This window comes from Homalodisca vitripennis, chromosome 5 (genome assembly GCF_021130785.1).
Source record: "Homalodisca vitripennis isolate AUS2020 chromosome 5, UT_GWSS_2.1, whole genome shotgun sequence".
NCBI classification, from domain to species: Eukaryota; Metazoa; Arthropoda; class Insecta; order Hemiptera; family Cicadellidae; genus Homalodisca; species Homalodisca vitripennis.
In genome coordinates, this window is record NC_060211.1 from 87,151,406 (window position 1) to 87,163,659 (window position 12,254).

A 12,254-nucleotide genomic window follows, 5' to 3' on the forward strand; every position below is an offset into this window, starting at 1 on the left:
AGCCAATGTATAGATATAATATGAATTTGTTTAGATTTTCAAATGTATTCCTCTTATTCCAATGATTATTTTATTAAATGGAACAATCGATCTTTTAATGTTGTATATTGGAAATCTTGTGGCATAAATTAAACTCATTTTTCTTATCACTCTATAACAAATTGATAAATTTAATTCTTTTTGCTTTGCTATTTACTCCCTTCCTGAATACATTCAGGTAGCTACTTAATGAATAACGTAAACTGAATCTGAATAATGAGACCATTAATTTCTCGTATTTGGTAAATCTTTAAGAATGAAGCGCAGTCTAGTTGTACTAAGTTTCCCAAACTTCAGTAGCAATCCAGACTCCACAAGGGGGTTGATGTGATTATTGCAAGGGCGGAGGAGTGAGATAATTCTTCACTAACAGCTGATATGCAATCTTCCAGATCAATTGCCGTAAATCATCTGGTAGGGGATCGGCCGCCACCGGCAATATGACGGGAACCTCTGCTGTAGCGCACGCCCGCAGTACCTTGCGTGTAGTAGTAGCTGGCATGTAGTAGAAGGGGGAGAGAGGCAACTGTAGTAGGTTAGGTAGGCTTAGCTGCCAGTCGCGCCGCGTCCCTCGTCGCCTAGCAACCTAACTCTGTGCTGTGTGTGCTATGGATTAATTCATTATTGGAAGGTAAGGTTGCCATAACACTGTTATTATTGTTTCTGCTTATAATAATAAGGAGCAATAATTTTACAATTTTCCTTCCTTACTAATAGTTTATTTGTATTAGTAACAAAATTTAAAAATTCAATGTTAATACAGTTAAACTATTAAAATTTATATATATATATATATAAAATTTACATATTCAAATTTTTTATTACGTTCTTACCCAAATAACGTTTTATCATAAGCCATCTCCAGTTCTTTTTAATTTAAATAGCACTCACGGTATAACTTACATTTTTACATAGTCCTTCAGTCCCATCATCCTAAAATAAAATCACAGCAAAACTTTGCTTTTTGTTAGTAATTAAAACTTTGTTAATTTCACATACATCTTACTAAGATGTCCAACAGAAGTGTCTCGTTACGAAACCAATTAGATAATGTGTTTATCCAAATTTAGAAGTTTAATCTGAAGTTTATTAACAAGTTCACATCTATTTCCCAATACATAGATGTTCTTTATAAGAAGTTAATGTGAGTTAGAAATGTCAAATACTCTACAGGAATGCGTGATGTAGAGTTAAATTTAATCGTGTTTAGTTAATTTTTAATGAAATAGAATTAAATTATCGAAACAAATAAAACGCTTAAGTGTAAAGTACTCAGTATTAAGAAAAAAATAATATTTTACCATGTAAAATACATTTAAAGTCACGAATTAGTGTTATTACACTAAATAATACACTAGTTTGGTATCTATTAAAAACCCCTTATAGAATTCATTATTGTGTAATATTGAAAAATAATAATGTTATCGTTTTATTAATTTAATAATGTTTTCAGACAATTAATAAACTAGTTTAAGTTATAATGTTACAGTAATAAAAGCAGTATAAAAAATTGAAACTGATAATAAACTATAAAAATAGTTACAATTATAACTAATAAACAATACTGTGTTGTTAAAACACATAGTTTTTATTAAATTTAAATGTATTTTACATATTAAGCCGAGTTTAATTTAAATAATTTACATTAGTTAGAAGTAAATTTTACAAATAATTAGTTTCGCCATCCGTATACGTTTTAGCGGTTTTAAAATTAATATAGTAGTAAATTATAAATATAGTATTAACGATAACGACTTGAACATTTAAACCGTCATCCATATTCGGTTCCGTATAGTTGGATATTGTAAGTTGGCTTTTGAAGTGGACGGGCTAGTGGTCAAAATAAAATGTCTATTAAAATTAGGACATTGTAGGAAATTGGGTGGAGTTATACAAGTTCACTGACCTCTCGGCCATAGTCTAGATGCTTCAAGGAGAGCAATGTTACAGTATGAAATTGTGGTCACAGTTGCTTGATGGATTCTTAAATGTCAAAAAGTGACATTTTAAAAGGCTGAACGAGGGCCTGTGACTGCGGGCTAGCGAACTGTCCATATATCTGTAGTTAACATCTCACGTCCAGAAATCCTGTTGTCGACTTCGATCCTTAAAGTGCAACGTAACTTACGTAGCTGAATTTATTTTTTCGTGTGTTTGTAGTAATAATAGATATACGATAGTAAATCCAATAGCACGGAGATGGATAAAACGAGATTTTATTGTATTGTTTAAAAAAAACTTTCTTGTTCATCTAAAAGATTCCTGTAAAAATTGTAAAAGCTAAGAATGCGTTTCACACAGCAATATATAGTTGTAAACATATAAATGTTTATTTTCATACTAGCAGTTACCCGCGGCTTCACATGCAATTTCGTAAGGTATGCATTTGTATGAGCATTTCTGATTCGAGTGAATTTAATTTCCGACGATTTGAGATTGCCTTTGTTGCCGTGATCAGGAAGATATGTCATAATTGCATATTTATGGCCATTTTAATTTACCCCGGTCTTTGTATTTTTTGTACCATAGTTGAGTTTTCTCTATGGTACAAGAAGATATACCTTATCCACAATCAGTTTATTAGTCGATACGTAGAATGTTATCCCTAACAGTACAACACGGGATATATACAAATACGCAGGTCTGAAAAGCCTACTTCGGTCAAATGACAACTAAGATGGGTTTTATAAGTCTTTTTATTTATTGTGAAAGTTATATAGTAAGTCTTTCTTTAGGATCTACATTAGTTGACCAAGCTTTGCGTATTTGATAAAATGTACAGTTAAAAGAAAATCTTACTAAAACTTTTAATAACCTCATCTGGATATTTTCTTACTCTGTACTCAACAGCGGTTGCAGAAAAGTTTGAAATAAAAATAGTTTTTACTATGAAGCTTAGCCTACTCTTTGTTTTCAAGACTATAAATTTTTAAAAATTTAATAGTTAAATATTTAAACTAATTAAACGTATGGTTGTGCTGTCATACAACAATGTTTACACAGAACAGCTGATTGCATTTAACAGGCTCTTTCAATTAATAATATTTATTTACTGTAATGAACTTTAGAGACCAAGATGGAATTTCGCAACTTCAGGGCGTAGCCCGGAGGGGTTTTCGAAATTAGATTAGGCCTGTATGTTAACCAGAGACGCTCAGAATGTCAACGTAAAATTTCAGTATGATTTTTCCAGTAGTTTTTACGTGATTAAGTGACACGTGTTCGCGCGCGCAAGTACGCATGCAATTATCTCTATGAGGCGAATTTTACATTTTTGGCCGTCTTTGTAAACTTGATATCTTTTTTAACTTATTTAAACTTTTTCGTAGTTTCAATAGTATTAAGATTAAGATAACAATATGTATGCTATTTATCACCTTTATTCCGTTCTTTTATTCTATTACATCGAACCACACACCTACGGATTTTGGCACATTCTGTATTTAATCTGCTAACCAATAACTTATTTAATGGGAACAACGTTTTGCTTACAATTTCCCGAGAAGCCGTTGTTTCACAATCGACCTGAGACCACTTACATGGTACGTTGTCAGTGTGTTCCTTACACAGATCCTTGCACAAAATTACGTGTAAGATTAAAGCGTTTACATTTGAAAAACTCGAAACACGAACCGCAAATCTACGAATTTTGTTGAATTCTGTACTAAAAAATTCATTAAACAAATTTTAAAATGTTCTTTAAAGTCGATTTAGTGGAAAATCCATTATATCCATATATATATATATATATATATATATATATATATATATATATATAAGTAGATATGAATGTGAGGGTTCTAGCTCACTTTTGGGACAGTCAGAAAATCAACGTAAAATACTGTTTAAAGGACAATAAACTAATCTGTAACTCACGAATGAAAAATTAACCGAATCTATAGCTGTTTTACTGTTCATTGTAGGCTTCTAATTTCTAAGCTGTTTTAATGAAAAAATCCAGAAATCTTCGAAATCTTTATTCCACGAAGTTAATTGTAACACAGTCTTTATCTTTAATAGTCTTCTTTCCAGTAACAACCAAGTGTAATTTTTCATTTTTGTTCAATTCTTTAATCTTTTTTTCATCCAAAACAGTCAAAAATCTGTTTGGCAAGTGTACTTTACAATCTTCCAACTCGGCAATTATTGTAAACCCGAATTTATCTTTCATTTTCTCCAAATTCACAATTTTGTATTTCTTATTTTCTTCTAATTCTATTAATTTCTTGTATTCTTTGAATGTTAAATCACCAACCTTATTCAACTCTTGTAACAGTGCCATTTACATAGAAAAAAATTAATACTTCTACACTTTTAAGGTGAAAAATCAACACTATACTTCCAAAATACACAAAAAACCGGGGTTTTGACCCTAAAAACGTGTTTTTAGGGTCAAAACCACAGCTCTTAAGGTGCATATATACTAGAGTTTTTTTGAAAAATCCTGAAAATCTACTGAATTTCTCTAATTATTGCGAATTTTTAGCTTTAAAGTTGATAATGTGAACGATATTTCTCGAAAAATCACTACAAAATTGAAATTTAAAAAATCTCTAAATAAAATTTTTTCTATATAAATAGAAGAATCAAAGGCTGTTTAACCATAAATTGTGCTGATTTGTATCAAATTTTAGTAAAAATCTGTACTTTTCAAAGTGTTAGTTAAACAAATTTTTCTTCTTTAAATAGAAGAATCAAAGGCTGTTCAACCATAAATTGTGCTGATTTTTATCAAATTTTGATAAAAATCCTTAGAAATCTACTGAATTATTGCTATTTTTCAGCTTAATAAAAAGATATTTTACTAAAAAGTAAAACTTGGCAGATTCAAATTTTCCCTATTTAAATGGAGAGGAAAAAGATATCCTGCCCGTACTGCAAAAAAGATGTTTTCGAACATCATTTTACCCGACATTATAAGTCGAAAAATCATTTGAAGAACAAAGAAATTTATAATAAAGAACTAAATTATTTGAGGACTTGGGCTAAAGAGAATCAAATCGATGGTCACGAGAAGATGTACAATATAGAAAAATTGCGTGAACTAAAGAAAAATTTTAAGGAAAGTAAAAAAGATCTCAATCTATTTAAAGATGAAAAAATTCAATCAATCGCTGAGAAATTGTCCATTGAAACAAACGATAAAACTAAGTCTGAAATGATCGAAGAAATTGACAAAACTCTTAATGAGAAACCTGAAAATATCATTGATGTAGAAGTTTTATCCTCAATACACGGTCTATTTAAGCAATACATTTTAACAAATTTGAACGACAATTTCATGTCAATTTACAAATATCTTTCTATTTTGCGCCCAGAAATTAAAAGTTTAATCGAAAAATTTCAAGAAACTGTGAAAAATAGTAAAGGATATCTCTCTTTAGAATGCGAATACGAACGAACTTTAGTGAACGGTGAAACACAAACTTGTCCAATGTACTTTACTATAAAAGCAGACGAGATCTTTGATGTAAACGACTTTATTTCTAAACAATTTAATAAATTAACACATCGAGAACAGACAAATCATCCAAATCGAGGTTCTGGATGGACATTAAAACGCTGTAAACAACTGATTTTGAGCCTTAATAAACACGAAATAATGAACGCAGGATCATATATCGATTTGCCAAAGAAAATCAAAGATAAGAAAGCTTGTGTAAATATCAAAAATAAAGATGATTTCTGTTTTGTTTATTCTATCCGATGCGCTATTGAAAAACCCGGAAAGAATGCTGACAGAGCAAAGCAATACGAGAAATTTGTAAATGACGAGATATTTTCAGGTTTCGAGTATCCAATGTCCTTAAAAGATATACAATTATTTGAAAAACGAAGCAGTAAAGCAAAGTATAATTATCCGAAAATGTCTGTAAATGTCTATAGTTTTGATGAAAAACTCAATATTGTTCCGTTACAAATTTCAGAAATTTATGATGCCGAGTTAGAAATCGATTTATTGTATGTTAAACAAGATGACAAATCTCATTATGTTTTGATAACAGATTTAAATAAGCTCGTTTTCTCTCAGTTATCTAAGTGTAAAAATAAAAAATTTCTATGCAGAAGATGTTTAAGCCATTTCTACAAATCTGGAGATTTAACAGACCATTTAGAAATTTGTAAAAATCACGAAGTTTGTAAGCCAATTATGCCGTTTCCAGGTCAAACAACAACATTTATTAATTATCAAAAGAAATTTTCTCATCCTTACGTTATTTATATGGATTTTGAAAGCATATTAGAGAAGATTCTCACATGCAAAAACAATCCGCAAAAGTCGACTACAACCAAGATTCAGAAGCACATTCCTTATGGTTTTACTCTATATTTAGTGTCAAATGTGACAAATCGCATGTACAAACCGATATGTTATCGAGCCAAAAATGAAGAAGATTTGCCGAATGTTCCAAAACAATTGTTTGAAGAGCTCAATAAATTATCGAAATACATAGCTAAAAAATATAATTCTAAGAACCAAAAACCCATGAAATTAACTGAAGAAGAAGAAATTTCGTATCAAAATTCCAGTCTTTGTCATATTTGTGAATGTGAGGGTTTTGATAATCAAACAAGAAAAAAAGTACGAGATCATTGTCATTTAACAGGTAAATTTCGAGGTGCTGCTCATTTATCTTGTAACTTGAATCTCAAATTTCCTCAAAATATTCCCGTTTTCTGCCACAATATGTCAAATTACGATGCTCATTTGTACATAAAAGAATTGGCTAAACAGTATGGTAATGTTGATTTGATCGCAAACACAGATGAGAAATATATAAATTATTCAGTAAATTCAGGATATGGGTATGAGTTTGAAGATGATAAACCAAGAAAGTTCATCAAGTTTTCTTTCGTAGATACGTTCAGATTTATGGCATCGTCTATAGAAAAGTTAGCTAAAAACCTCAAAAAAGATGATTTCAAACATACAAATCATTTTATACAAGATGGTCTGAACGCAATTCTAGATAGACAACCAAATGACGAAGAAGAAATCTTTAAAATTCTATCTGGAAAAGGCATATTTCCTTACGAATTTATCGACAGTATTGAAAAACTTGATTACACAGAAGAATTGAGAATTCAAGATTTCTATTCACTTTTGACAGACGAGAGCATATCTGAGAAAGATTTTCAACACTACTTAAATGTATGGAACAAATTAAAAGTAAAAAATCTAGGAAATTACTCCGATCTCTATAACATTCAAGATGTTCTATTGCTCGCTGATATCTTTGAAAATTTTAGGAATATTTGTTTGAATTGCTATAAACTTGATCCAGCACACTATCTAACAGCTCCCAGTCTTGCATGGGATGCTATGTTAAAATTAACGAAGATAGAATTACAATTAATTAGTGATTATAATATGTATTTGATGATCGAAAAAGGTATTCGCGGAGGCATTTCTCAGTGTATTAAACGATATGTGAAAGCAAATAACAAATATTTAAAAGATTTTGATAAGACAAAGCCCGAAAACTATTTGTTGTACGTCGATGCAAACAACCTTTATGGGTATGGACTTATGCAAAATTTACCATATAACGAAATCAAGTGGGTGGATCCTAAAACGTATACAACAGCAGAATGGAAAGAAACAATTTTGGAACTCACTGGCGACGAAGATTATGGATATATTTTAGAAGTTGATCTTGAATATCCAACAAATTTGCATGAACATCACAAAGATTTACCTCTTGCTCCTGAACATTTTAAAAACAAGTTGTGCACAACTCTACTGGATAAAACTGAATACGTTGTTCATTCGAGAAATTTGAAATTCTATCTGGAACAAGGAATGGTGTTAAAACATGTGAATAGAGTTATCGCATTCGATCAGAAGCCTTTTATGAAAGAATACATTGATTTTAACACAAACATGAGAACCAAAGCTACAAGCGACTTTGAAAAGGACTTTTACAAGTTAATGAACAACTCTGTTTTTGGAAAAAGTATGGAAAATGTGCGAAATAGATGTGATATTAGACTAGGAAATGAAGAATTTTCAATGAAACAAGCTAAGAAAACAAATTTCAAATGCTTTAACATCTTTGACGACAACTGTATAGCGAGTCACATGTACAAACAAAAGGTTAAATTTAATAAACAGATTTACATAGGATTTTCAGTTCTCGACCTCTCAAAATTGCTAATGTACGAGTTTTATTACGATAAATTAAAGAGGTTTGATCCAGATTTGAATCTGTGTTACATGGATACAGACAGTTATTTTCTAGAATTGAAACGAGATCCTTTTAAAATTATTAAAGAAAATATAGATGACTTTGATACAAGTGATTATCCAAAAGATCATGAATGTTTCACTACTAAAAATAAGAAAGTCATAGGAAAATTCAAAGACGAACTAAATAGCGAAGTTTTAGAAGAATTTTGTGGTTTAAGATCAAAGATGTACTCGTACAAATATCTAGACAAAAATCCAGTTAGGTGTAAAGGAATTAAGAGAAGCGTTGTAAATAAAACAATAAATATCGAAAACTTGAAGAGATGTTTGTTCGAAGATAAAGAAGAATTTAGGGAGATGACTGTAATAAAAAGCTATAAACATGAATTGTATACCATCACTATAAACAAGTTAGCACTGAACGCTAAAGATGATAAGAGAATTGTCCTAGAAAATAAGATCGATACAGTACCTTATGGCTATAAAAATGAAGCAAAATCTGATATATTAGATGAGTTAAATAAACTTGGAAACTTTGACATGTAAATGGAAGATGATTTGATTCACTGCCACAAATGCAAGAAAAAAACGAAAAATATAGATTCTAAAATCGTTCAAACTCAAAACGGATTGTATAGAATTGCAGCAAAATGTTCAAAATGTAAGACAAATAAGAGTAAATTTATAAAGAATCCTTATGAAAAACAAGTAAAGAAAGAATCTAAGAATAAGGAAGAAATCGAGATTGAAGCTAGAGAAATTCATGCACCGGTACGAAAGAAGTTTAAAAAGAGAAAAATTATAACTTTAGGAATTGACGATTTATGGGCAGCAGATTTAGTTATAATGTCTAACTATTCGGATCAAAATGATGGATTCAAGTATATGTTAAATGTTATTGATACTTTCTCAAAATATGCTTGGTCAAGAGCTATCAAAAGAAAAAACGGTAAAGATGTTTCAAAAGCCTTCGAAGATATAGTAAAAGACGCGATAAAGATCAATCACAAACCACCTAACCTACTTCATACAGATAAGGGTTTAGAGTTTAAAAATAAAGAATTTAACGATGTTTTGAGGAAATACAACATTAAGATTTATCATACTGAAAACGAAGAGAAATCAAGTATTGTAGAGAGATATAACAGAACTCAAAATGAGAGAATGAAAGTAATTTTTGAGATTAATAAAAACTTTAAATGGATCGATATTCTTCAAGAAATCGTAAAGAAATATAACGATACTGTTCACAGCACAATCAAAATGAAGCCTAAAGACGTAGATAAGGATGCCGAAAAGGAGTTATTAGAGACAGTTTTCGAGTATGTTCCACCTGAAATTCACACGAAAACTAAATTTAAAGTCGATGATCATGTAAGAATTGTTAGTAAAAAACAAACATTTTCGAACAAATATAAGAACAATTGGTCAAGAGAAATCTTTGTGATTTATCAAATTAATAACACAGATCCTGTAACTTATAGTATAAAAGATTTAAATAATGAAGAAATAACCGGAAAGTTTTATGAATATGAATTGAGAAAGTCAAAGATTTTTTCTATATAAATGGAGGCTCAAAAGAAATGTTCAAGGTGCAAAGAATTTAAAGATTTTGAAGCTTTTCATAAAAATAAGAATACCAAAGATGGATTATACTATTATTGTAAGGATTGTCATAAAAAATATGCAAGAGAATTATACGATAAATTAGAAAAATTAACGTTAGAAGAGAAAAAATGTTGCGTTTGTAAAGAAATTAAGGATATTTCCAAATTTTACGATTGGCATTATAGTAAAGATAACAAGAAGGCTTTTTGTAGAGATTGTGCTAGAAGAATTAAACGAGAAAGTCAAAAGAAACCGACTCTTTGCGAGTGTGGACGAATCATTCAATGGTTACCTTATCTTCAAAAACATTTACAAACAAAATATAATAATTCGAGAGTTTAATAAAATTTATTAACATTTTCATCGTGTAATTTAGATATTCTATAAATCAGTCAAGATTCTGCCATATTTGTAGTAAAATGATTTCCGTTGTATAAAATATTCAAAGATTCTTTCATTTGGTTATACAGATTGATAGAATTTGGTTCGTCATCAATGAACAAAATCTCTAATTCAGGATATTTTATTTTTAGATGTTTTAATCGGTTTGGTATTTCTCGTTTCTGAGCTCTGATAACGTAATAAGGCCATTCCCACATGTGATTCTTCTTAATTAACACAAAGACATGGTGTTTTTTCTTATCAAAATCTTTACAAACAAGGTCTGGTTTCATTAAGTAAATTTTTACACTTTGTTTTGCGATAATTTCCGTTTTGATTTCATCTTTAATTTGCAAGTGTTTTACTTCATCCTCTAAATATTTAATCTTGTTTTCAAGTTTGTACTCACCAAGTTTTCTAATAGAGGGCAAAACTTCTTTTGTAACCCAAGTTTTGAAGATTTTTGCCTCTTTTTTATGTGATCTCAAAATTAAAGAATAAAGTCCTGATTCATTGATGAAAATAGTATTTTTTTGAAAGTTAGAAGGTAGGGCAATCGAATGACCCACCTTATTTATTTCAGAATATGATAATTTATCATCATTATCAACATGCTCTCTAACTGCTTGTTTCGTATTTTCATATTCTAGAATTTCTGCAACATCTTTAGCTTTAAACCAAAATTCGTTATTTTTATCCACAATCGTAAAAATATGTTTGTTTTCAAATCTAAGTTGATTATTGAGTAGGCCTACAAGTGACTCCATTTAGATAGAAAAGAAATTTAACTAGTAATTTTTATTTCAGTATAAAGTCCAGATTCATTGATAAAAACAGTGTCAGGATGAAGATTGTTAAGGGGCCATTCGAATGGCCCCTTGCTTTTTAAGTAAAAATATAGAATTTTGTCATCATCAACTCATTTTTATTCCTTTTTCAATCTTAAATATATTGTTGTTTTACTCTCATTATTTAATAAATTTCCCTCAGAGTCTTGAACAGTTAAGACGATTTTTTGAATTCTTTTCATATTTTTTCTAATTGGAATATAATCGATTTCATTCGGTTTTTCACTGATTTTTGATCCATAAGCAACATTTGGGAAAAAAGTGTACAAAATTTCAGATTCTTTGTGTAAATGTTCGGTATGATTTTCAAAACTAGGTTCAACGAGATTGCAGTGCACTTCAATTACATCAAACGGTCTAAATTTTGGCGTTTTATTTCCTAAATATACCTGATTTGGCTCAATAGTTTCTTGAACAAACCCTAATAAATCTACTATAATTGCTGAAAACATTATTCTTACTGGTGATTTTATTTGAATTTTATTAGAGAGATAATTTTTTTGCATTTCAAACTTGTTTTCGTCAAAGTTTAAAGATTTATCTGATTGTTTGAATGTTTTCAGATAATTTTTAAGGGAATTTTTAATTTGATCGAAAGTATAATATCCTTTATTTAAACCATAATATTTTGTTATGTTCTTCTCACTAAATCCTATGCAATAAGGAGAACTTTCACTAATATTTATTACAAAATTGTCAGAATAAAAACCGCTTAAACCGATAAAATAATTTGATTCTTCCTCTAAGTGTATAGGATGTTCCAAGTTTAAAACTAATTTAGAGCTTTCTGAAGTCAACTTGAACAGCTTCATTTTCGCAAGCGTTGCTTCAAGATGAAAATCTTCTATTTAAATGGAGAAATTTTTAAAGCAAAAAGATCAGATAAAACTTCAAACGTTTGAAGAAAATAAGAAAGATCAACCAATCAGATTGTTAATTGTTGGTTCAAGTGGATGTGGAAAAACAACTTTATTATTGAATTTTATCTACAATAGGTTGATTCCTTATTCCAATTTGTATGTTTTTAGTAAATCTTTAGAACAAGACGCCTATAAAAAATTACAAGAAAGATTTGAAAATATTGAGAAAAACTTAAACAAAAAAAATCACATTTTTATAATGCTTCTGAGGACATAGTTCCGTTAAGCGAATGTAAACCCAATTCGTTAATCGTTTTTGATGATTGT

At 29.7% G+C, this 12,254-nt stretch overlaps 1 protein-coding gene across 1 annotated transcript in view; it reads left to right on the forward strand.

Moving 5' to 3' along the window:
* The first annotated feature begins 538 nt into the window (after positions 1–538).
* LOC124362472 overlaps positions 539–12,254 on the forward strand; it is a 113,614-nt gene continuing 101,898 nt past the window's right edge. The window contains exon 1 of the mRNA XM_046817005.1: positions 539–670. The gene's annotated coding sequence lies outside the window, so the exon portion shown is untranslated. The remainder of the gene's footprint in view (positions 671–12,254) is intronic.